The 26,807-nt window shown below is 41.1% G+C and overlaps 1 protein-coding gene and 1 non-coding gene across 2 annotated transcripts in view; one reads left to right on the top strand and one right to left on the bottom strand.

Annotated features, from left to right (window-relative positions):
- IGF2BP3 (insulin like growth factor 2 mRNA binding protein 3) overlaps nt 1-26,807 on the bottom strand; it is a 131,622-nt gene that overhangs the window by 40,059 nt on the left and 64,756 nt on the right. The gene's annotated exons all lie outside the window — the stretch shown is intronic.
- Nucleotides 23,080-23,152, top strand: LOC142873211 (small nucleolar RNA SNORD65). Its single transcript, XR_012921252.1, has one exon. It is a non-coding gene; the product is annotated as a small nucleolar RNA SNORD65 (small nucleolar RNA).

Here is a 26,807-nt window from a genome sequence, read left to right as displayed (position 1 = left end):
CTATCAGAATCTAACTGCAACAAGAAAAATAAATAAATTTCTATAAATTACAGCGAACCACTTACCAATTTAATTGCAAGGTTTTTTTAATATAGAGACAGGGTATCACTCTCATTCAAGTTGTTCTCAAACTCCTGGCCTCAGGTGATCCTCCCACCTGGGCCTAGGATTGAGTGCTAGCATTATAGGTGTGAGGTCTCTAATTGCAAGGTTTAAAGGGTAGTCCCTTGAAAATGTTTTCTGGCCCCAGGACACAATAAACCATTAAGAAACATGCTACATTTTTATGGCGATTTCCTACAAAACTTTTAAGCAATTTTGTCTAAAGCAATGCTTATTGCATATGGTATCTTTTAGGCTTTTGTCTACTGGTTCCAATTTGAAATCTATATAAAAGTTTGTCTGGGGATGAGCTTTTTGTTTTCTCTTTTAAATAAGGCTAATCATCCCTAATTGAGAATGGAATGCCCTTTCACAGTCAAGTTTTAACTTGCTGAATTTCTTTTGAGTGGTCTATACCAGTAGTTATAGTGGTCTATACCAGTAATTATAGTTACCGTTAAGTCATAAAGCTTAATTTTAAAAGACTGTTCTTCTGAGCACTTAACTGCTACCACATACAATTCCATTCATCTGTCTCAGCCCCTAGTATGTGTGTATGCTTCATGAGAACAGTTATATTTTGTTTACTGCTTTCTATCCCCAGCACTAGAATCTGAAGGTGCAAAAAGACATTCAAATATTTCATAAGTTAAGGGAATACTTCACAGGAGGAAGTCCTGGTATAGCTTATTAGGAACAGTACTCTTGGTAAATGTGCTCATCTGTTTTATGGGTGAACTGGCCATGTAATGTTGATCACAGACACATTTTATAAAGGCCAAAAAATAGGAAACTTGTCACAATGCCATCCAAGAGAAAACATACAACAGGCAGTTTCTTAAAATGGCGGGAAAAAGGTAACCTACTTATTATATTTTTTAAATAAAACTCAAGTTTTTAATACCAAAATGTTTTACTTCATACGTAAGTTAGAATTCTATCTAACAAGGTATTTTAATTCACTCCATCTTATGCAATTAAGGCAGCACAAACATCCACCATTTTAAAATTTGCTTTTAAATGAAAGCCACACTAACAGTAGAGCTTTATAAGCAACTTGAGTATGTTGAGAGGCAGGGGTGGGAGGGATGCAGGGAATAGGGAGGGGACCATTGCCAATTTAATATATTTAAATAATATCATTCTTAATTTTCCCTAAAAGCAATTTGTTCAGTAATTAAATACATTAGTCTCCAGAGTTTAGCTTATACCACCTTAACTTTCATTACTCTTAGAGACAATACTACAAAAGTTATAATAACTCTATCTATAAACATTGACTAAATCTACAATAATACTGATGAAACTAATGTTCTCTAAAAGCTCCCCTGAGAAAGTGACACAGATATTATATTCTTAGACATATGCACACATAAATAAGTAAACTTTAAAAAAATTGATTTATCTACCAGTGGAATGTTTAAAGAAAACACATTTTTAAAAATTCAGGAAATATACATCAAAATTTTCATTGCACATATCATATAGAGTTTACTATCTTTTTTTTTTTTTTTTTTTGAGACAGAGTCTCGCTTTGTTGCCCAGGCTAGAATGAGTGCCATGGCATCAGCCTAGCTCACAGCAACCTCAAACTCCTGGGCTCAAGCGATCCTTCTGCCTCAGCCTCCCAAGTGGCTGGGACTACAGGCATGCGCCACCATGCCCGGCTAATTTTTTCTATATATATTATTTGGCCAATTAATTTCTTTCTATTTATAGTAGAGACGGGGTCTCACTCTTGCTCAGGCTGGTTGTGAACTCCTGACCTTGAGCAATCCGCCTGCCTCGGCCTCCCAGAGAGCTAGGATTACAGGCGTGAGCCACCGCGCCCGGCCTAGAGTTTACTATCTTAAAACAAGAATTGTGTGTAGCTAAACATTCTATTTTTGAGGATAAATAAATGGTACCGGTTGCCAACTGTTCTTTGTGCAAAATCTCTAGAAAAACAACTAGAAACCACAATCCTGTGTACTAATAAAAATGGTGAACTTTACTGTATGTAAACATTACTTCAATAAGCCTCACTCTAAAACCAAAAAACCTATAATCCTTATAGGAAATAGGCCCAGTATCAATCTTGGTACCCAGCTGCTAATAAATTGACACAACCCACAGGGCTTTACCTAGACACTATGGACATATTTCAGTCAATCTTTGTTGTCTTACTCAAAGTTCTATGTATAAGTTTTGGAGGTAATAACAGAGAATGGGGAGAGAGCTGTCAATAAGCCTAACACGATCCTCAAATCTTAAAAGGGTTTCCAACCGCCAAACAATGGTGCACTGCTATAGTAAGTTTTCCATCAATTTATGAAGCAGGCATTATCAGAATACTCTCTTTTATGTCAAGCAAGGCTACCAAATTGTACCACACCATTGCAGCCCATTGAACTTAAACACCTTACTCTGGATATGTTCTGACTTTTTGTCCAATCCTGCATTAAACAGAAAGATAAGACAGTGTTCCTGTCACCTGTCACAAATTATCTAAACTGGGTTCTTCTCTCCCCTCAGTTCCTAGAACATTTGTATTTACTTTTCTTTCCTTTTTTGAGACAGGGTCTCACTCTGTTGTGAGACTGGGCTAGAGTACAGTGGCACCATCATAGCTCACTGCAACCTCCAACTCCTGGGTTCAATTGATCCTCCTGCCTCAGCCTCCCGAGTAGCTGGGACTACAGGCACACACCATCAACTCTCTGTTGCCCACACTGGTCTGGAACTCCTGGGCTCAAGTGATCCTCCCACCTCAGCCTAAAATGCTAGGATTACAGGCGTGAGTCACTGCACACAGCTGGACATCTGTATTTTCTAATGCTCCTATCAATGTCAGCCACAAATGTATTTTGAAGTCTTGTTTAAAGGCCAAAAAAAAAAAAAAACCCAAAAACAAACAAAAGAAAAATCTTCCACCGTGCATTTCCAACACTTCCACAAATCTCTAAGAAACCAAACCTCCCATAACTAAATTAATTTATTTTACTCAAGCCGGAAAGGAAACATTTGTCTATGCTTAAATACGTTTTTTATTGCAACTGGCGGAAAGGGCATCAATGCAAATTAAAGCCTGAGGCTTTAGAATCCCCCCTTTTATGTATTTAGGACTTGAAAGCCTCAAAAGTTCAGGGTTTTTTTTTAAAGTGTTCATCTAAATATAGAAATAGCACAGATGATAAATGCAAATATCACTTTCCTGAACATAATGGTAAAGAATTAAGATCATACTAGGTAGAAACCCAAATGCCCATCAGCTGAAGAATGTAAGGGACAAACAAAGTGTGGTATATTCGTACAATGGAATGTTATTCAACCATAAAAAGGAAGTGCTACTTATACACACTACAACCTAAATGAACCCTGAAAATATTATGCTAAGTGAAAGGAGACAGCCATAGCAGATTAGTGTGAAATGTCCAGAATAGGGAACTCTGTCAAGATAGAAAGTAGACCTAGCACTCTGGGAGGCTGAGGCAGGCGGATGGCTCCAGGTCAGGAGTTCAAGACAAGCCTAAGCAAGAGCTTGATGAGGGGGGAGGGGAGGGGAGGTGAGGTGAGGTGAGGTGAGGTGAGGGGAGGTGAGGGGAGGTGAGGGGAGGGGAGGGGAGGGGAGGGGAGGAAGGAAAAAATTAGCCGGGCATGGTGGCGGCATGGTGGTGCATGCCTGTAGTCCCAGCTACCCGGGGAGCTAAGGCAGGAGGATCACTTGCTTGAGCCCAGGAGTTTGAGATTGCTGTGAGCTAGGCTGACGCCATGGCACTCACTCTAGCCTGGGCAACAGAGTGAGACTTTGTCTCCAAAAAAAAAATTAAATAAATAAAGTAGATTAGTGGTTGCTTAGGGATGGTGAGAATGGAAGGTGGAAGGCAACAGCTACAAGGCTTCTTTTTGAGGTGATGAAAATGTTCTAAAACTGTGGTGATGGTTGCGCATATCTCTTTACATACTAAAAACCCCTGAACCGTATACTTCAAATAGTGAATTTTATGGTATGTGAATTATATCTCAATAAAAGTGATAAAAAATAAGATCAACATTATCAGGAAATGGCCTAGTGGGGTTTTTTAAAATTATTAATTTGAAGTAGTAAAAGACTACCTTTGTGCCTCCAATGTTGTCAGATTTCCTCTGCATGAGCCCTAACACCCACAAAATAAGATACATTTCCATAGATATGGCTATAGGCATGAAGTATGTAATTTACGCTCTGCAGACACTCCACTAAGGTCTCCCATCGCCTTTGAACTATCTGAACCAAGAGTTGTAGCAGCACGCTTGCCTCCTATCCTCCTGCCAGAAGTTGCTACCCCCTTCAGTGATTTCAAATTGCTATAGTTGTCCATACTTCAACCTGGTGTAGGAGGTTGTCAACCTGTTCCAGATACTTCCCCACACCTATGGCTCCATCACACTCTCAAGGCTGGGTTAAGTGCCTCTCTCTCCCAACTTCCACAACACCTTTTCCTGGAAATGAAAGCAATGCCATTTTATAATCCCTTTCCTGATCTTTATTTTCCCACTAGACTAGTGATTACTACCTATAATGATGTGCTTGTCAGGTGCGTCACAAGTAATCTATTTTTCATAGTTAACCCCGGCTTCCACGCTTAAGCTGGAAGGTCGTTTTTCACATATGATCTTAGGTTGCAAGTCTTCTTGATTTGCCTATGTTACAATTGCCTTATGTGGTTAAGAAGATGACGGGACAATGTTGGGCATCGCAGTCTGTGCACCAATCTACGGCCTGAAAATGCACATGGCTGTCTCCAGACAGAGCTGTGCTAGCCTGCAAACTCACTAAGGGAAGGGACCCTGTCTTACCTCTGAACCCACAGCTCAGCTCAGTGGGGAACAATAAAAGGTAAGAGGTTAAAAATAAGCCACAACAGTCTTTGCCTGAGGGGAAAGGAAGCTAATTCTAGGTTCCTTTCAAAGTCCGTGGTGACGTTAATATAAGCAGGTATTTGTAGTGAATTCATACAAAAAGATGTAGAAGTGGAAAGTCACAAGCATTACAAAAACCACAGTGAAATTACAGTAAAATTCAAAGCAGGATATTTTACACTTTCTTGCTCCAACACACACCTTGTCAAAACCACAAACATATACCCTTCACAACCTACCAAATACTAAAACCAGTCTCAAACATTTGCGGGGTGAAGGGGCACAACAGAAGTCATTTTGACTGTTCCTCGTTTTTACAAGAAAAGCAAGAAGTCTCTACAGAATCAGCTTTGTAGAGCTAGGGATATGGAGAGGAAAGCAACTGCCTCCAAACACAGCTCAAGATATTTCCACAGAAGCTACTTGTCTGTTACGGGTACAATCATCCCAGGAACTTTGCTCTTTTACATCTATCTGAGGGAAAGCTAGCTAAAGTATAAAACAAAGAACAGTGAACAATGCAGATCCCAATAATCATTTCTAGTCAATACTGGCATAAAATCCAAATAAAAAACAAAGAAATAGCCATCTTAATGTAAAATTCTCTAAAATGTTATCATCATAATCACTTGGATAATCATTCAAACCATTTCCTCCCAAAATCTGAACATGACTTTCAAGTCAAGAAGGCCTGCACACACAGACCAGATCACTGATAATCTCTGAAGCCACACTGCACATCATCCTCACCACCGAAGAAAACCAGAGGGAAGCCTCGATCAAACCACATGGAGGTTCCAGTTTCAGAGCCACATGGAGCAAAAACTCACAACTTTCTGGCCACTTTGCACTTTCAGAAGTTAGGGAGGAGACACTACTTTAGGATTCCAAAAAGTCATGTGGAGAGGGCGAGGGCGAGCGCGCGCACAGTCCAAGTTACCACCAAATAAATGCATCCATAAGTGACTTACATGATATTTCTAATGGACACTGCTGAGCTAGACTGTCTTTAAAAGCTGAGCTGATCAAGTCATACAGTAAGAGCTTCCCTTCTTTAAAAAAAATTATTACACTTACATACATATATACATATTGTGTGTGTGTGTGTGTATATATATATATATATATAATTTTTTTTTTAAAGACAGAGTCTCACTCTGCTGCCCAGGCTGGAGTACAGTGGCAAGATCATAGCTCACTGGGCTCAAGCAATCTTCCAGCCTCAGCTTCCTGAGTAGCTAAAAAATTTTTTGTAGAGATGGAGTCTCGCCATGTTGCCCAGGCTAGTCTTGAACTCCTGGACTCAAGTGATCCTCTCACTTCAGCCTTTTGAAGTACTAGGATTACAAGCATGAGCCACCACACCCGTATTTTAGATCGCACTCAAAATCCCAAAGTGCCCCGAAGACCCCATGTGATCCACGCCTCTAAGGCCACTCTGTTCTATCCACCATAGTAGCCTTTTTCCAGTCGCCAATCATGACATTTGCATGCTCTCTGGGAGAAGCGCTGTCCCAGAAGTTTCATCTACTTTAACTCACTCAGTGCACACAATCCCATGAGGTAATATTCTCCCTTTTCATACCCAAGTAAACTGCAGCACAAGGAGTTGACATTGTCAGAACTCTGACAGTCAGGTGCTGGAGAAATGATGCCAACCTCAGCTATCAGATTCCAGAGCCCACACTCTTCAACCACTTGGTCTAATAAGCTGCTCCGTTTCCCCATACAATTTTATATAGACATACAGACTGAGACCAGTTCAATCCTTACTTGGCCCTCACCTCCACTGGAAAACCAAAACCGTCCTTTGGCAGATAAAGAGTTTTATCAACTCCCAGGTTTCTCTAGCTCATGTTCCAAGCACTAAATACTATTAATACATTTCTGTCTATTTCAATCAGTTGAAGATATTAACCAGCATTAACTTGGGCTACATTTTACTCACAAGAAATACTTGTAAAAACATTCAAAATAGTGTAACATTAAGGTCCTTTTTGAACCACCTGCTTCCAAAACAGGGACTTCCCCCTGACTCTAAAAGAAACCACTGTCAGTTTGGTGAGTCTCTCCAGATGTTTTCAGAAGTGCGTGTGTCACAAGAAAAGATGCCTAGCCAAGCACAGTGGCTTATGCCTGTAACCTCAGCAACTAGGAGGATCACTGGAGGCCAAGAGTTCGAGAACAGCCTGGGCAACAGAGCAAGACCCTGTCTTTAAAAAAAAAAAAAAAAGAAAGAAAGAAAAGCAGATGCTTGACAGTATTAGTCATTAGGGGAATGTAAATCAAAACCACAAGGAAATATCACTTCACATCCATTAGAACACCTATAATTTTTTAAAAAGGAAAATAATGAGTGTTGGCAAGGATGTGGAAAAACTGGAGGCCTCATATATTACTGGGTAAAATGGTGCAGCTGCTATGGAAAATAAAGTATGGCAGTTCCTCAAAAAAATTAAAAATAGAACTCCCATATCCATATGATCCAGAAATTCCACTTCTGGATATATACCCAAAAGAAAGCAAGGACTCAAGGAGATATTTGTACACCCACATTCATAGCATTATTTTTCACAAAGGTGAAAGCAACCCCAAGTGTCCACTAATGAATAGATCAACAAAACATGATGTAAACAGTTACCTCTCAGTATCCATGGGGGACTGGTGGTTCCAGGAACCCCCTAGGATACCAAAGTTCATGGATACTCATTCCCTTATATAAAATGGTATGGTATTTGCATATAACCTATACACATCCTTCCATATAATTTAGATAATCTCTGGATTACTTGTAACACATAAATACTATGCAAACAGCTGCTATACTGCACTGTTTAGGGAGTAATGACAAGGAAAAAACTCTATACATGCTCACTACAAACAAAACCATCCATCCCCCCCAATATTTTCTGTCCTCAGCTGGTAGAATTCACAGGCAGGGAACCCTCAGATACTGTACAATGGGATATTTAGCCATAAAAAGGAATGAAGTATTGATTTATGCTATGCCATGGATGAACCTCAAAAACAGTATGCTAAGTAAAATAAGCCAGACACAAAATGCCACACACAGTATGATTCCATTTGTCAGAATAGGTAAATCCACAGAGACAAAGTAGATTAGTGGTTGCCAGGGGTTGAAGGAAAGGGAAAATGGGAAGTGACTGCTTACATGTTGTGCGAGAGTCTTTGGGGGGGTGATGAAAATGCTAAAGTCCACTTGTTAGGTCTGGCGGAGGGTAAACAGGTGACAAGGAGGTGACTAAGGATGGAGAGTGCAAACCAAATTGTAGCTAGGAACCCAACTGTGGCTAAGAACTGTTCCCTGGTGGGAACATACATAGTAAAAAGTTCCTAGTAACTGACTTAGAGCTAATTACCATAACATGGGTGGAGCTTTATGGAGAACTCTAGAAAAGATACATGCACAGGAAGGGAAACTGTTATATAACCTACCCTGTTGTGTAACCTGTCAGGTAATCTGTTAGATAACATTAACTTGTCAATCATCCCCAAAGGTGGGAAACGACAGCCAATCCCACCAGGGGGAAGGAGGGACAAACTAGTGGGCTTAAAAAAGGCAACATGTGCTTGCTCAGTCTCCAGCATCCTTCTCCACTCCTGGAGACAGACCTGTTCCACTCTCTGTGGAACATATTTTCCCGTTGTAGAGCTTCCTTTACTTTCATTCTTTCTTTTATGTGATAAACTGTACTAAGTTGTTCTGTGTTTGTGATCACTGTCATCAGCTTGATGCGATACCAGTCCTCATTCCTGACACAGGGAACATCCACACAGATGAAACTAACACACTGAAATGTACACTTTAAAATGGTTAATTTTATACTATGTGAATTTTACCTCAATTTTTAAAAGGTATCTGTATATGTTTATATATTCACACATTATACCCACAAGAGACCAATATTTGATTGAGTTTTTAATTTTTCACACAACTAGTCTATCAAGCACTGTTATAAACATTTCACATACTATGTTATTCATGCCTTGGCTATTATCCCCATTTTACAAAGGAATAAACTGAGGTAGTTTTTTTGTTTGTTTGTTTTTTGAAGTAACTTGCCCAAGCAGTGGTCCCCAATCTTTCTGGCACCAGGGACTGGTTTTCATGGAAGATGGGTGGGGGGAAGGTTAGGGGGAGAGCTCAGGCTGTGATGGGTGACTGGTTCCTAATGGGCCACAGCCCAAGGTTTGGGGTTGGGGACCACCGCGCTTAAGTATGACATTCTTCACCTCGCTTCCCACCCCACCCCCACCCCAATCTCATCTTGTTGAGAAATCCATGTGTAAAAACAAGGCTTTTTAACTGCCACCTGGAAGTTCATAGGGCACGCTATTAAGCTGCTCTTCTCTTCAAACCCCTACTTCAGTCACAGGGTCCTCCAGCACAACAGTGTGGGGAGAGTCAAGCAAAAAGCTAAGGGCAGCAGAAATTGCCTGGTTTATCTTCCAAACCTCAGAACCCAAGCTGAAAAACAGAAGACGAGAGAATCTTAGAAGCAAACACCAGTTTCAGTAACTCACTAGGTTACTTCTTTAAGGAAAGGGGAAAGCTAGCAGCTCAAAAGCCTGTTTGCAATTCCAAAATAATTTTGCATAAAATCACTGATTAAGAAGTGACTTTTCAGGCCGGGCACGGTGGCTCACGCCTGTAATCCTAGCACTCTGGGAGGCCAAGGCAGGCTGATTGCTTGAGGTCAGGAGTTCGAGACCAGCCTGAGCAAGAGCGAGACCCCGTCTCTACTATAAACAGAAAGAAATTAATTGACCAACTAATATATATATATATATAAAATTAGCTGGGCATGGTGGCACATGCCTGTAGTCCCAGCTACTCGGGAGGCTGAGGCAGGAGGATTGCTTGAGCCCATGAGATTGAGGTTGCTGTGAGCTAGGCTGACGCCACAGCACTCACTCTAGCCTGGGCAACAAAGCGAGACTGTTTTGGGGGAAAAAAAAAAGTGACTTTTCTAAATGAAGTGGAAAAATATCCAAGATTACATGGCTTCCAAAAGCAGCAGCAGATCATCCCAGATGCTGGCATTTTATCCACTGTCCCATTACTTTAAAAATAAGAGTAAAAACAAATGGAGAAGGAGAAGAAAGAGGTAGGTTTCAAAGTCAATAATGGTAAGAATGTTTCCCACAAGAGTTAGTCCTTCAGATACACATTAGTTATATTTTTTGGTTCCATGAGGCCTTATAATAAAATACCTGGAACACTTAAAGGGAAAAAAGAAAGCTCCATTAACATCTTCTAGAATTGAAGTTAGCTTGAGAGGGAGGGACACAATATCCCATCTAACAGGTACAGTTAAGAATACCAGCCCATGAAAAAGTATAATTTGCTAAAACGGACTTTAAAACACAAAAATAGTTTAAAAAAACACAGCAGCTCCAATTGCAACAGGGCAAGGAACACCAATAGGCCCAAATGAACTGCAGCTAATAAATGTTAATATCTACCTGCAGCACTAACAAGGGAGTACTGGAAACATTTTGTGCTTTGCTGATAGGAAGGTAACCGGACATAACGTTTCTCACAAGAAATTTGACCCCAAAAAAGGCTTGAAACCCTCTTAATCTTTAACATGCTAATCCATTTCTGTTTAATCATCACTAAAGAAATCATCAGAAATATGGGTGAAAATTTATGGACATCTAGGTATGTTCATGACTGTGATACTTGTGAGATAAGGAGGAATGGTTAAGTAAATGACCAATTACGCATATAATAACGAGCGGCCATTATAAACATGTAAGTAGTCCAATTACACAAAAATGTTAAAGACAAAATTAAAAACCTCATGCTTCACAGAACACTATCAAGAAAGTGAAAAGACAGGCTAGGCAAGGTGGCTCACGCCTATAAAACTAGCACTCAGGGAGGCCAAGGTGGGAGGATCACTCGAGGTCAGGAGTTAATACTAATTATGCAAATAAAATGAATACTGATGGAAGTATAGAGCAAAAATTAAGACACGTAACTCATAGATTTACATATTCACGTGCAGGCTAACATCGAAATCGTGTATCTAATAAAAGACTTGTACCAAGAATACATAAAGAACTCTTACAACTCAGTGATAAATAACCCCATAAAAAAATGGGTAAAAACCTGAATAGGTTATTTTTTCAAAGAAGATATACAATCAGTAAACACATGAAAATATGTCTGACATCATTAGTCATCAGGGAAATACAAACCAAAACCACATTAACACACCACTTTACACCCAGTAGAATGGTTATAATCAAAGAGTCAGATAATAACAAGTGTCTGCAAAGGATATAGAGAAATTGGAACCTTCTTATACTGATGGTAAGAATGTAAAATTCAAGCGCTTTGGAAAACAATCTGGCAATGCCCCAAAACGTTTAACATAGAATTGCCATATGACTGCGGAATTCAGGGATTCCACTCCTAGTAGTATGCCCAAGAGAAATGAAAACACATGTTCACACAAAAATTTTACATGAATATCCATAAGGTCAGTATTTGTAATAGCCACAAAGTCCATCGACTAATCACTGGATAAATGAAATGTGGTATCTTCATACAGTGGAGTATCATTAGGCAATAAAAAGGAATAAAGTACAGATATGGGCTACAACATGGAAGAATCGTGAAAACATTTTGCTAAGTGAAAGAAGCCAGACACAGAGGACCACATATTACATGATTATATGTATGTGGAATGTCCACAACAAGCAAATCTAGAGTCAGAAAAACTAGTAGTTGCTTAGGAGTCAGTGGGGCAGGAGAGAGAGGGGAAAACAGGAGAGTGAGAGCTAAAGGGTTGCAGGCTTTCTTTAGGTGATGAAAATATTCTAAAATTTACTGTGGCAGGAACATGTTTGTGAATATGCTTAAAAAAAAAAAAAAACCCACTGAAATGTATACTTTAAATGGGCAAATTATAAGGCATGTAAGTTACATATCAATAAAGTGGTTTTTAAAAGCCCTATTTATAAAAATGAGAAATCAGAAACAATCTACACACCCAACAAAATATAAATTAGTTTTTCCCAACTATGCAGCCATTTAAAAAGAATAGCAGTGAATGGATCTTTATAAAACACCTGGTAGGTAATAAAACCAGCTTATAGAAAACGACATTGATTATATCACCTCATTTATGGTGGTAAATAACCACATGTATGTAGCCAAAAATAAAGCACTTTCAGAAAGTTCTTCACCAATCTAGTAAGTGGAATTTTTCATTTTGACTTTTTGGTTGTTTTTTTTCCCTATAATAATCATATATTTTCTTTATAAGAATGAAAGCAACTTTTATAGTTCATGTTGGTGTCTTTTTTTGAAGACGGATCTCACTCTATTGCCTGTGCTAGCGTGCAGTGGCATCATCATAGCTCACTGCTACCTCAAACTCCTGGGGCCCGAGGGATCCTCCTGCCTCAGCCTCCATAGTAGCTGTGACTACTGGCACCACCCATGCCTAGCTAATTTTTCTGTTTTTTGTTGAGACGGGGTCTTGCTGCTGCTCAGGCTGGCTGGTCTTGAACTGCTGGCCTCAAGTGATCCTCCTGATTTGGCCTCCCAAAGTGCTAAGATTACAGGTGTTAGCCACCACACTCAGCCCATGTTGATGTCCTTTATATGCTATCTTCTTTTCAAAACTCATAAAGGTATATGGTCAAAAGGACTCAGGAGCCAACTTGAAATATCTCTCACTGGCTAAAAATGGGACAATGTGACCATCAATACAGTTAAACGGATTGAAACAGAAAATGTTATTATAAACTCAATTATTTAAAGAAAAGTGTATCAGTTACCACTAGAAAACTGAAAACAAAGAAATACAGGTGGTCTCCGCCACTGGTGATTTTCTGACTTTACGATGGTGCAAACGTTATACGCCTTCAGTAGAAACTGAGTGCCCATATAACCATTCTGGTTTTTCACTTTCAGTACAGTATTCATTAAATTACACATGAGACTTTATTACAATATAAGCTTTGTGTTAGATGATTTTTCTCAACTGTAAGCTAATGTTAAGTGTTCTGAGCATGTTTAAAGTATGTTAGGCTAACCTATGACATGCAGTGGGTTAGGTGTATTACATGCATTTTTGACTTAGAATATTTTCAACTTATGATGAGCTTATCAGGAGATAACCCGATGATAACTTGGGGAGCATCTGTAGAATCAAACGATAATCTTATCTTTCTTGTAGGAATTGAATCTCACAGCAACCAAACAGCATTATCTGGGAAAGTATCTCTTTCCAGAGGTGTTTCAATTAATAAATAAAAAAATAACAGAATTGGAAAATGACCTTTTTGCCTCCCTTCGTGAAATGGATCTCTCAATGATCCATGGCTGTGAACACTACATTAAGAGAAAACAAGGTATGTGCTTTCTGACAGAAGTCTGTACCACCGTCCATGAAGTACTCTCGTCCATGAAGTACTCTCGCTTAAAGAGAGGGAGGGGAGGGGAGGAAGGAGAGAGAAAACAGCTGAATATGATCAAGCCTATAGTGGTTCTCAACCTTAGCAGCACAGTAGAATCACCTGGGGGGCTGGAAATACTGACGCCTGGGTCCTAACCTTAGAAATTCTAATTAGTAGAAGATACAGCCTGGACAATAGAATTTTATTTAACTCTCCACATGATTCTAGCAGTCAAAGTTGAGATCACTGCTCAATTCACAGAAATACTGAGGACTGAGGAACATATATTACACCATAAGGATGAAGTCAGCTAATCTAAACATGCCAGTATAAAAACACACCGTTTCTTCAAGAAATGGCAAAGAAAAAAAAAGAAGTAGGAACTGAAAAATTAAAAGGCTTAAGAGGCCAGGCGCGGTGGCTCACGCCTGTAATCCTAGCTCTCTGGGAGGCCGAGACGGGCGGATTGCTCGAGGTCGGGAGTTCGAAACCAGCCTGAGCAAGAGCGAGACCCCGTCTCTACTATAAATAGAAAGAAACTAATTGGCCAACTAATATATATAGAAAAAATTAGCCGGGCATGGTGGCTCATGCCTGTAGTCCCAGCTACTTGGGAGGCTGAGACAGAAGGATCGCTTGAGCCCAGGAGTTTGAGGTTGCTGTGAGCTAGGCTGACGCCACGGCACTCACTTTAGCCTAGGCAACAAAGCGAGACTCTGTCTCAAAAAAAAAAAAAAAAAGGCTTAAGAGAAATCAACTAACTGCAAAATATGGACCTTATTTGAATCCTGGTACAAATTATTTTTTAGGTGTGAGGCAACTAAGATAGCTGAATAAACTTCACATTTTTGCAAGAATTGTGTGTGATATTGGGTTTTTTAAATAAATTCCTATTTTTAAATCAGGTGTGGTGGCTCATGCCTGTAATCCTGGCACTTTGAGAAGCTGAGGCAGGAGGATAGCTTAAGGCAGGAGGATAGCTAAGGCCAGGAGTCAAAACAAGTCTGGTCAACATAGTGAGACCCCTGTCTTGAAAAAAATAAAAATTAAGAATTAGCTGAGGATGGTGATACACAGCGTGTGGTCCTAGTTACTTGGGAGGCTGAGGTGGGAGGATCCCTTGAGCCGAGGAGTTGGAGGATGCAGTGAGCTATGATCAGGTGCCACTGCACTCCAGCCTAGGTGACAGATAGAGCAAGACGCTGTCTCTAAAAAAATAAATAAAAGTCCATATCTTTTAGAGATAAAATGCTGAAATAATTACCAATGAAATTATCTAAAATGTACTCAAAATTATCTGATGATATCTATATATCTCTATATAGATACAGAGAAAATGAGATTGGCCATAAGCTGAAAATTGGAAATTAGGGGAAAGGTAGCTTACACTATTCTCTCTACATTTGCATATGCTTGGACAGAACATTGTAGAAAGTTTTAAGAATTGGAAACATGTATTAAAAAAATAAATAAATAAAAAAGCAAAAAGTAAATATTGCTGATAATGGGTTAGCTAAAAAAAAAATAAAAAAAAAGCAAAAAAAAAAAAGAATTGGAAACATGTGAAAAAGATCTACAAACATGACTTAAGAATGAACATGAAGCTCATACAAATCAATAAGAAAATGAAAATTTCCCCCAATGTTCTTTAAAGACCCCGTTAATAGAGATGAGCCACAGACTGGAAGCAAATATTTGCCAACTATTATCTGATAAAAACTTTGTATCATACTTTACTTAGCATAATGGGGGGGGGGGGAGTTTGTATTGGAATATACAAGGAAACCCCAAAACTCTGTGATAGGAAAACCAATTTTAACATGTTCAAAACATTTTAACAAGACTCATCACCCAATATACAGGTGACATATGGATACCAAATATACATTTGAAAAGATGTTCTACATTGTGTGTCATCAGGGAAATGGAAATCAAAACCACAAGGTATCACTTCACACCCTCAAGGATAGCGATAATAAAAAGACAGACAAGGAACTTTCTGGAGAGCAATAGTCATGCTTAGTTTTTAAACCATGGGACGGTTTCACAGGTGTATACATATGTCAAAGCTTATTGAGTTGGCCGGGCGCTGTGGCTCACGCCTGTAATCCTAGCTCTTGGGAGGCCGAGGCGGGCGGATTGCTCAAGGTCAGGAGTTCAAAACCAGCCTGAGCAAGAGCGAGACCCCGTCTCTACTATAAATAGAAAGAAATTAATTGGCCAACTGATATATATATAAAAAAAAAAATTAGGCGGGCATGGTGGCACATGCCTGTAGTCCCAGCTACTCGGGAGGCTGAGGCAGAAGGATCACTCGAGCCCAGGAGTTGGAGGTTGCTGTGAGCTAGGCTGACGCCACGGCACTCACTCTAGCCTGGACAACAAAGCGAGACTCTTTCTCAAAAAAAAAAAAAAAAAAAAAGCTTATCGAGTTGTACACTTTAAACATGCATAGTTTACTGTATGTCAATCATACCTTAATAAAACTATTAAAAAGAAAAGACCAGGCCGGGCGCGGTGGCTCACGCCTGTAATCCTAGCACTCTGGGAGGCCGTGGCGGGCGGATTGCTCAAGGTCAGGAGTTCAAAGCCAGCCTGAGCGAGACCCCGTCTCTACCATAAAAATAGAAAAAAATTAATTGGCATATATATATATATATATATATATATATATATATATATATATATATATATATATCAATCAGCCGGGCATGGTGGCGCATGCCTGTAGTCCCAGCTACTCAGGAGGCTGAGGCAGGAGGATCGCTTGAGCCCAGGAGTTTGAGGTTGCTGTGAGCTAGGCTGACGCCACAGCACTCACTCTAGCCTAGGCAAGAAAGCGAGACTCTGTCTCAAAAAAAAAAAAAAAAAGACAAGACAAGACCTACTTGGCCAACAGCAGTGGCTCACGCCTGTAATCCTAGCACTCTGGGAGGCCGAGGCGGGCGGATTGCTCGAGGTCAGGAGTTCGAAACCAGCCTGAGCAAGAGTGAGAACCCCATCTCTACTATAAATAGAAAGAAATTAACTGGCCAACTAATATATATAGAAAAAATTAGCCGGGCATGGTGGCACATGCCTGTAGTCTCAGCTACTTGGGAGGCTGAGGCAGCAGGATTGCTTGAGCCCAGGAGTTTGAGGTTGCTGTGCGCTAGGCTGACACCACGGCACTCACTCTAGCCTGGGCAACAAAGCAAGACTCTGTCTCAGGAAAAAAAAAAAAAAAAGGAAAGAAAAGACAAGATCTACTAATATGGCTTAACTAATTATAAATGAGTAAGAAAATGAGAATTACTCCCAATGTTTGACATGAGAAAAGGCCCTAAGGTTTAAGTGAGAAAACCAAAAGCAGGAATTGAATTATACAATATGATTAGTACTTTTGAAAAAAATTATAAGCTTAGAATGACTTAAACGGAATCATGAAAAAAAAAAGAAAAATATTATAAGCTTACACCGATGGAAAAAAGAAACCTGATGATAAATCTTTAACCAACACACTGTAACTATTGTTTGTCCCCAAAGCGTGAAGAGCATCATCAGACATACGCAGTTAGAGAAAGGGAGACACAAACAGCACTGACAGCCAAAAACAAATGACCAATAGGCATTTAGAAATGTCACTATTTATCAAAGATAGGCAAAAATGCCAAGTGAAATGATGTCAGTTTTTACAGATAAAATTAGCTAAGATTTTGAATTATTTTAACATGGAATATGCTGGACAGGCTATATGAGTAAACAACTTGTCTTGTCCGTTAGTGAGGGAAGTACAGAGAACCACAAAATTCCTGTAACAGTTTTGTAACACCAAGAGGCCTAAGGATTCACACTCTGATCTTCTAATTCTATGTGTGTGCATACCTGTATAGAAGTATGAAAGCTAATATACCATTTTACTCTTGAAATTTTACTCAATGGCCCTGTATTATTATTATTACTATTATTATTATTATTATTATTATTATTATTATTATTATTATTTTGAGACAGAGTCTCACTCTGTTGCCCGGGCTAGAGTGAGTGCCGTGGTGTCATCCTTGCTCACAGCAACCTCAAACTCCTGGGCTCAAGCAATCCTGCTGCCTCAGCCTCCCAAGTAGCTGGGACTACAGGCATGCACCACCATGCCCGGCTAATTTTTTGTATATATTTTTAGTTGGCCAATTAATTTCTTTCAATTTTTAGTAGAGATAGGGTCTCACTGTTGCTCAGGCTGGTCTCAAACTTCTGACCTTGAGCGATCAGTCCGCCTGGGCCTCCCAGAGTGCTAGGATTACAGGTGTGAACCACCATGCCTGCCAGCCCTATATTATTTATAACGGTGGGAGGGGTGCATTCAAGTCATTCTTTTTTTTTTTTGAGACAGAGTCTTACTCTGTTGCCCAGGCTAGAGTGAGTGCCATGGCATCAGCCTAGCTCACAGCAACCTCAAACAATCCTGCTACCTCAGCCTCCCGAGCAGCTGGGACTACAGGCATGCGCCACCATGCCCGGCTAATTTTTTCTATATATATATTAGTTGGCCAATTAATTTCTATTTATAGGAGAAACGGGGTCTCGCTCTTGCTCAGGCTGGTTTCGAACTCCTGACCTCAAGCTATCTGCCCACCTCGGCCTCCCAGAGTGCTAGGATTACAGGCGTCAGCCACCGCGCCTGGCCTCAAGTCACTCTTTAACTGAGGTTTCTGAAGAAAATCTGTAAAAAACCACAATACAGCTCCTTTGCCTTTCCATGACATGAGCACGCACTGAGAAGCTGTCATCTAGGAGGGATGAGCCCTCACCTGACACCAAATCTGCTGGTGGCCTGGTCTTGGACTTCCCAACCTGTAGCACCATGGGCAATAAATTTGTTGTTTATGTAAGAAAAAAAAAAATTACCAACCAAACAAGAGTCCTGTCCCTTGACTGACCAGGACATGATGATAGGTGAAGCAACTGAGCTACAGGCAAGCAAACAGTACTACTAGAGTGGGGGAAACCACTATACCTCTATTGGGAGTAGCTAGATGGAAGATTCAGATAGCAGGAAACCCCAGCCCATGGCATCCCACTCTCGCACATGAATGAAATCCCTCAAACACTAGCTAGAATGAAATAAGAACCTGTAACAGCACAACTACCTTTATCCCTTTCCCTCTTTCCTCGTGGGCTATGTATATACAGCACAGGGATGCCAAGGCCACAATTATACAGGCTGCAGACTTTAAGTTTTGGAAAGAAGTTCATGGTTGTTTCTGTCACCTTGGATTTGTTGTTGCCTTTTTCTGTTGTTGTCCGAATCTCAATTTTATGGCTATGACATAGTCTCAACCCCTCCACGACATTCTCACTTTCCATGGGTGCAACGACAGCTATAATAGTCATGATAGGTTTTTCATGATACTCAGACATTCTGACCTATTCCTGGAAGCCAGTGCTGAACAATTTTTAACTTCTTCGGAACTGAGCCCCAAACAAAACTCGAAACTGGGACTTTTATTGCAATCACTCAAGTACTACAGATGCCTTCCTCCTTAGAATCAAATATCCCACCAAAGCAAGACAGAATAATCTCCGAGAAATGTTTCATCCCAATGGTAACAAAAACGTTTTTCTGTAGGTTGAAAAAATGACAATAGAAAGCACTGACACAGCTGCCTGTAGACAAGCCCAGTACACACCCTGGCTATATAAATTCTAACATATACAAGGTAGAATAACAAAATCAAGATGAATAAGAACTTGAGGCAAGGAGACAGAATGTTATAACCACCACTTCTAGCCCTTACTCTTCAATGCATCAAGTTCAAGAAACAATACACTACACTAACCAAGCTGCTACACACCCTAACCAGCACAACCAGCCTACAAAAATACTATGTGCGTAAGATGAAAAGGACTAGGAGGTGGGGACAGGACAAGAAAGGAGGAAGACACTGTTCTTCTCTAAACAGATGGTTAATACAGCCCACGGCACGGCAGATATGGCCAAGAAGGCAGAACCACCGGTCCCTTCCTCACTAACCCTGATTAACCAAGACCCGCCCAAGCTTGGCTGAGCCTCAAATAAGAAAGGCAACCCTTCTGTGAACATGCCTGGGTCCCAGACAGCACAAAGGCTGAGCACAAGAAAAGGCCAATTCAGTGAGTGCTGCTGTCACAACTGGAAAACCATCATGGAGGGGGAAAAATAAAAAACAATGAAAGTTAACTAGCTCACGCTATAATAAAGATCAACAAAGATACACAGCTATTAAGTGATGGTTATCTCTAAATGGTTGGATTATAAGTACTTCTTTTGATGTTTTTTTCTACAATGAACACAACAAACATTTCTAATTTAAAATAATTGGCCAGCCGCAGTGGCTCACGCCTGTAATCCTAGCACTCTGGGAGGCCAAGGTGGGCGGATTGCTCAAGGTCAGGAGTTTGAAACCAGCCTGAGTAAGAGAGAGACCCCGTCTCTACTATAAATAGCAAGAAATTAATTGGCCAACTTATATAGAAAAATAAATAAATAAAATAATTAAGGGCAGGTACAGGGGCTCAGGCCAGTATCTCAGCACTTTGGGAGGCCTGCAAGGGAGGAACACTGGAGGCCAGGAGTTTGAGACCAGCCTGGGCAACATACTAAGTCCTAGTCTATAACAACAAAATAATTAGCCAAGTGTGGTGGCATGTACCTGCAGTCCTAGATACTCGGGAGGCTGAGTGATATCCTGTTTCTTTTTAAAGGGCGGGGCGGGGGTGGGGGGGAGGGGAGGAGCAAAAAATAATTAAATAAACTCCTTAACTGGTCAATTTCTCAGGAGTCTGTAGTGACAATATCCTGATACCTGAATACACTTCCTCAGGGTGTACTCGGCAAGTCTCATCACCTTTCTTAGAATTAACCTACCTCAGCTTCCACGACCAAGGAGAACCTGCTGTCATTCAATCTCAGGATGTCTTCTGCCCACTGGAGTGGCCTTCTAGAAGGGCCCTTGCCCTGCAGAAAGACAGTCTGTGCCATCGCCTCACCACTGATCACCCAGTGCTTCATGTTAGTGCCAGGCAACAGGTTAAGTCAGACATCTCATTCTCAAAAGCCTCCTTCTACGTGTACCTTTTAACACATAACTCAATAATACTTTAAAATTCTTAATGGCTACAAGCTAGTTCAATTATAATCAATGGAAGTCTCATGCCCTGGGAATATGGGCAAGTAATCTTCCATTCATTGAACAAATGTCAAGGAGAGTTAAGAAGATTCCACACTACAGTAAGCACAATTCAGACCTCTAGAGGATACTCTGCTCAGTTCTGAACCCTACTCTGAGGGACTCGGAAACCTGTGGCCAGGTGTGGTAGCCCATGCCTATGGTCCTAGCTACTCGGGATGCTGACAAAGGAGGACTGCTTAAGCCCAGGAGTTTAAAGTTGCAGTAGGTAGAGACTTTGTCTCTTTAAAAAAATTAAATAAATAAGAGACTGTGCCCCCAGAGAGAAACAAGCTATAAGGGTCAAAGGAGTAGAACCCAGGAGGAACAGATGAATGATCTGGAAAGTCTTCTCTCAAATAAACAAAGTTCTGCCTAAATGATGTTCTCCTCACATACTGAGAGGATTTTTATATTCTCAAGGGGGCAGAACTAAATGAGTGTTGAAATGGACAGGTCCTTATAAGACCACCTAGTACAAGGAGCCAGTGATGTTTACTTTGCACACCAGCTGCAGACAACTGGTTGTGACTATCTGGAGCACTGTGTAAGAGGGGTTCTGAGTCTTAACCTAGGCTTAACTCCTGCTGTGGAAGGAAGAGGGCAAAGCAGGTACCAGATTCCCACCAGGGACCCTTAACCAAGGGGGTTGCATCCTAGAAAGGCCACTGAGTTATTACAAGAGGGACAAAAATCCTGCTTTCAAGACTTGTCTGATAAATTAAATACATACATCCTACACATGCATATACTGTAATTTTTCAGATGTGTATATGGATCGTGTGATTTAAAAAAACAAAAACAGTAATGAGTGACAGGTTTCTAAAGGAGATCTAGTTCATAGACCGAGGTCTTTTAGCTACAGAAAAACTTGTACAACTAAAAAATAACAACGTCCCCAAAAGGTATGAAGCCCCTTACAATCAACACAAGATTTTCAAAAATATCTATGAGAGAAAAATAAAGCCGGGGGCGGGAGTTAAGAATTTAAAAGGCTGACATGAAGTCGCTGGTAAAGTTAATATTCTAAAAATATACAGTAGAGGTGTGACCCAGCTCCGCAGCAGACAATACCAGGCTGAACGTGGTCAGTCAGTAAGAAGTTACACACACAGGCTCCCCCGTCCTACAAAGCTCTCTCTTGAACAGCAAAGGGGAACATATGAGCAAAGGTCCTCTTTTTAAACAAACATTAAACAGAAAGTCAGGATAAAATCCCTACCATACAGAAACAAAGCTGTGACTGATGAAAGGCTTTGTCCGTGTTGAGTTAAGCAAGAAAGAAACAAATATGATGAAGTCATGTCTTTTATGGGAAAGAAATCGTGTAGATTACTTGAAGTCAGAAATATTTGTTCAGCTGGGTAACTTCAAGTAGCGCTAAACAATACTGGTAATATTGAAAGTGCACAGAACATGCTCGGAGTTGATGGGCATCAGATTCTCTGAGAGAGGAGAACATGGAGTAACGATTGTAAGCTCAGAAGAGCTTAGCGCTAATCCGCCGTAATGAGGCTGGCATCTGAGGGCGCAGCCTACTCAATTACACAGCCACAAGGACCATCCCTCACGGAGGCTCAGTCCTTCAACACTGTCTAAAGTTTTCCTCTAAAAAAATAAGCAAAAAATTGAGCTTCGCCCAATATTACGATATACTACCACAAAGCCTAACCCAAAAAGCCCGAACTACTTAAAACAAGTAACCAAATCAAGGTAAAATACCTGCAAGATATTTTCGAAAACATCTGATCCCCTGCTAGTGAACGGCCAGCATAGCTTGCAATGATCTCCACCAAAAAAAGACAAGCAAACCCCCAAAACATTAAAAAAAAAAAAGTCATTAATTTCTACATCAATAAAATGCAATATCCTGGGACAACAAATTTATATCCTATTTTCTTATACCTATCCCTCCTTGTATGTACAAACACACAAAAAAATCCAATCTACTATTTTAAACAAACTCAACAACATATTGCAGAGTTAAGTTTCCAAACAAGACAGGTTCATTGACCAAATACTGACCAGCTAGTCCACATCAGGTATTGTTCTGGGTCTTTGATGACAACACTGGGGACACAGCCCTTCCCCTCACCTACCAAGCTTAGGGTCTGGTACAGGAAACAAACACAAGTCAGAAGACAAACATATAAAGTGCTGGGGGGGCCAGGTGTGGTAATCCTTGCACTTTGGGAGGCTGAGACAGGAGGACTGCTTGAGGCCAGGAGCTCAAGCCTGAGCAAGAGCAAGACCCGATCTCTACAAAAAAAAAATAGAAAAAAGAAAAATTAGCTGGGCACAGCGGCACACACCTATAGTCCCAGATACTTGGGAAACTAAGGCAGGAGAATCGCTTGGTCCAGGAGTTCAAGGCTGCAGTGAACTGCACTCTAGCCTTGGGTGACAGAGAGAGACCCTGTCTCAAAAAAAAAAAAAAAAAAAAGAAGTAAAATAAAATATAAAATGATACATCAAATGATGAAATCACCCAAGACAGGTGGAACTACCCACAGATTGTGTAGTGGTGAACCTACAGTTTTCTGGGGGAAAAAAAAAAACTACCTGAGAGAGAATGCGTGCATGCACTAAGCGCTACCATAATGCTAAGCATGGGAGGGATATAGGAGAGATACCTAAGCCAGGTACAGCAGAATTGACAGCTAAATTGAAAGCTAAATAATAATTAAGAATTAAGAAAGACAGAAAGGAGCAAATGGATTCTTGGCAGAGAAAGCACATGTGCAAAAAGCCCTGAAACGAAGAGACAGACTGGTGGGGTTGACGAAGTAAGATAGTTCACAATAACAGGGCACAGAGCATGAGAATTTGAGCCAAAGGACAGACACCTTGAAGAGAAGTTTATTAGTCCACAATGCCCATGCCTGCTATGGGCGAGGCACCCGTCTTACTTGCTGGTTCTCACAGTGACCCTGAGAGGGCCTCATTGCTAATCCCCTTTTCACAGACGGGAAAGGGGCTCCGTATGGTTCAGCCACCTTTACCCAAAGTCTCCCGGGCAGCAGGAAGTCCCCACCATCACACCATTCTGGGGCTTGCTCCATGTTCAGACACAGAAACCCCACATCTGCCTTGTATTTCTGAAACTACGTTTCTAGATTTATGAGAGAATGACCAAGGCCTCAGAAACATGTAGTGAAAATATCAGAGCTAGGAAGAATCTGTTTTTTGTCAAGTCCAGAGAGGCTGACACCAAAGCTGCCTCATGCAGCATATTCTCCTCTAGCACATAGGAGGCACTCAGATAAAGTCAGTGAAGGCTCCTGAAGAGGCAGCAGCAAGAACAGGGGAGGGCTCAGCAGCTCAGGGAAGGGAGACAGAACAGCATTAAGCCTAGCAGAGCACCATGCTGTCAGCTGGCCAGGGTGGAGCCAGAGACAGCGGACTCCCACTAGCACCAGCTCAGTTCTCAGGGGGAACCACAGCTGTCTCCTCTCAGGTCTCGGGCAAGAGCTACTAACTTGCCTCACACCAACAGGTGCCTAATCCTACCTTGTTACCTCACAGGAATGCTACATTCTCTCTGCAAAATGGCAAGATGTGCTCTGCATACCAATTCCTTTAAGTTCCTTAAGAACTATACCTTGGCCAGCACGGTGGCTCAAGCCTGTAATCCTAGCACTCTGGGAGATTGGAGGATCGCTCAAGGTCAGGAGTTCGAAACCAGCCTGAGCAAAAGCAAGACCCTGTCTCTACTAAAAATAGAAAGAAATTAATTGGCCAGCTAAAAATATAGAAAAATTTGGCCGGGCGCGGTGGCTCACGCCTGTAATCCTAGCTCTCTGGGAGGCCGAGGCGGGCAGATTGCTCGAGGTCAGGAGTTCGAAACCAGCCTGAGCAAGAGCGAGACCCCGTCTCTACTATAAATAGAAAGAAATTAATTGGCCAACTAATATATATAGAAAAAATTAGCCGGGCATGGTGGCGCATGCCTGTAGTCACAGTTACTCGGGAGGCTGAGGCAGCAGGATTGCTTGAGCCCAGGAGTTTGAGGTTGCTGTGAGCTAGGCTGATGCCACGGCACTCATTCTAGCCTAGGCAACAAAGCGAGACTCTGTCTCAAAAAAAAAAAAAAAATATATATATATATATATAGAAAAATTAGCCGGGCATGGTGGCGCATGCCTGTAGTCCCAGCTACTCGGGAGGCTGAGGCAGCAGGATTGCTTGAGCCCAGGAGTTTGAGGTTGCTGTGAGCTAGGCTGACGCCACAGCACTCTAGCCCAGGCAACAAAGTGAGACTCTGTCTCAGAAAAAAAAAAAAAAGAACTATACCTTAATGTATTTCCCTGTGATTTCAGTCCTCAACTCTGATGTATTTGCCATTTGACTGCTGACTACACTGATGCTAAGCTGAATAATGTTCCCAAATAGATCTGTCTACCTCCTAATCCCTGAAACACATGAATGTTACCTCACATGTCAAGGAGACTTTGCAGGTGTAATTAAGTTAAGGCTCTTGAGATGGAGAGATTGCAAGGGCTTATCTGGGTGGGCCTGACGTTATCACAAGGGTCCTTACAAAGGACCCAGAAGGGTCCAAGTCAGAGAGGAGCCAACGCCATGGCAGAGAAGAGGCCGGAGCGATGCACTTGGAGATGGATGAAGAGACCACAAAAGCCAAGAAATGCAGGCTGCCACTATAACCTGGGAAAGGCAAGGAAACTGTTTCTCTCCTAGAACTTCCAGAAGGAACCAGCCCTGCCAACACCTTGACTTTAATCCACTGAGACTAATTTCAGACTCCTGGCTTCTAGAACAAAAATTAACTTCCATTTCTTTAAGCCACCATGTTCGTGGTCAATTTTTTATAGCAGCCATAGGAAACCAATACTCTATTTCTTGTTTTATGTTAGGATGTAAAGCCAATTTTACATACAACTAGTCATCCTTGAATCGCTTTAAAATAATCCGCCTCTCCCTCCCACCCCAAAAAAGTGGGAGGATAATGATGGATAAAACAGGAACAGAATGATTATCATTAAAGCTGGGTCCATGGGGGTTCATTAGGTTTGAAAACTTCCAAAACACGTGGTTTTAAAATAACATTTTAAAATTCCTAAGCAAGATACCACATTTCTACACCATCCCTCACTGAGCCAAACATGCCAGTTCTTCTCCTCCAACATTGCAACTAGTCGTTATATCTTTAGTTCAACACCAGATCGGGTTATTGGCGGGTGGTTAAGGTCACGTGGCATAAAAAGTTTGCACCTTTAAATATGATCTCAGTGTACTAAACAGACACACAGGAGCTGAGCAACTGAGGAAAGATTTGTGGTTTTTATATACACTTTCTCCAGGATGGGTGATCAATCCATGGAAACGATGTGCAAAATTCTCCAAAGCATGTTGCCTTTTTTTTATATTAATGAAACAGGTTCAGAAGGGAAGTATATTACTTTTTGCTGAACACATATAGGTAAATCCATCTTATGCTGATCTCGTTTCTAACACAACTCAACTTTAAAAGTAGAAAAACAAAATGTGTCTGAGCTATATCTTAAGCAGGTAGTTTTAGACTTTAGGCTTTGTCCTGCTCCGCCAGGGTCTACAATACATTTTTGAGAAGTACAATGCCAATGACAGCACTTCTTCAAAGCTCAAGTACCTACCATCTCTGCCACACCAGCATCACAACCAAAAGGTGGTCATTCTGACTAAGGCTGACCCAGCCTCAGAAAGCAAGACATGTAATAAAATCACATCCTTCGGGCCGGGCGCTGTGGCTCATGCCTGTAATCCTAGCTCTTGGGAGGCCGAGGCGGGCGGATTGCTCAAGGTCAGGAGTTCAAAACCAGCCTGAGCGAGACCCCGTCTCTACTATAAATAGAAAGAAATTAATTGGCCAACTGATATATATATAAAAAATTAGCCGGGCATGGTGGCGCATGCCTGTAGTCCCAGCTACTCGGGAGGCTGAGGCAGAAGGATCACTCGAGCCCAGGAGTTTGAGGTTGCTGTGAGCTAGGCTGACGCCACGGCACTCACTCTAGCCTGGGCAACAAAGCGAGACTCTGTCTCAAAAAAAAAAAAAAAATCACATCCTTCAACCTGGCTATATTTATTATATGCATCAAAAATTAAAAAATACCCAGAGGCCCAAGCATTTCCAGCTCACATGAGAACTTCAAAAGCCACCCGTAAATACCTACACAAACACACACTAAAGCCAACCGTACA

This window comes from Microcebus murinus, chromosome 9, assembly GCF_040939455.1.
Source record: "Microcebus murinus isolate Inina chromosome 9, M.murinus_Inina_mat1.0, whole genome shotgun sequence".
Lineage (NCBI taxonomy): Eukaryota > Metazoa > Chordata > Mammalia > Primates > Cheirogaleidae > Microcebus > Microcebus murinus.
Note: the sequence above shows the minus strand (reverse complement) of the source record. Positions and strands in the feature narration are given on the sequence as shown.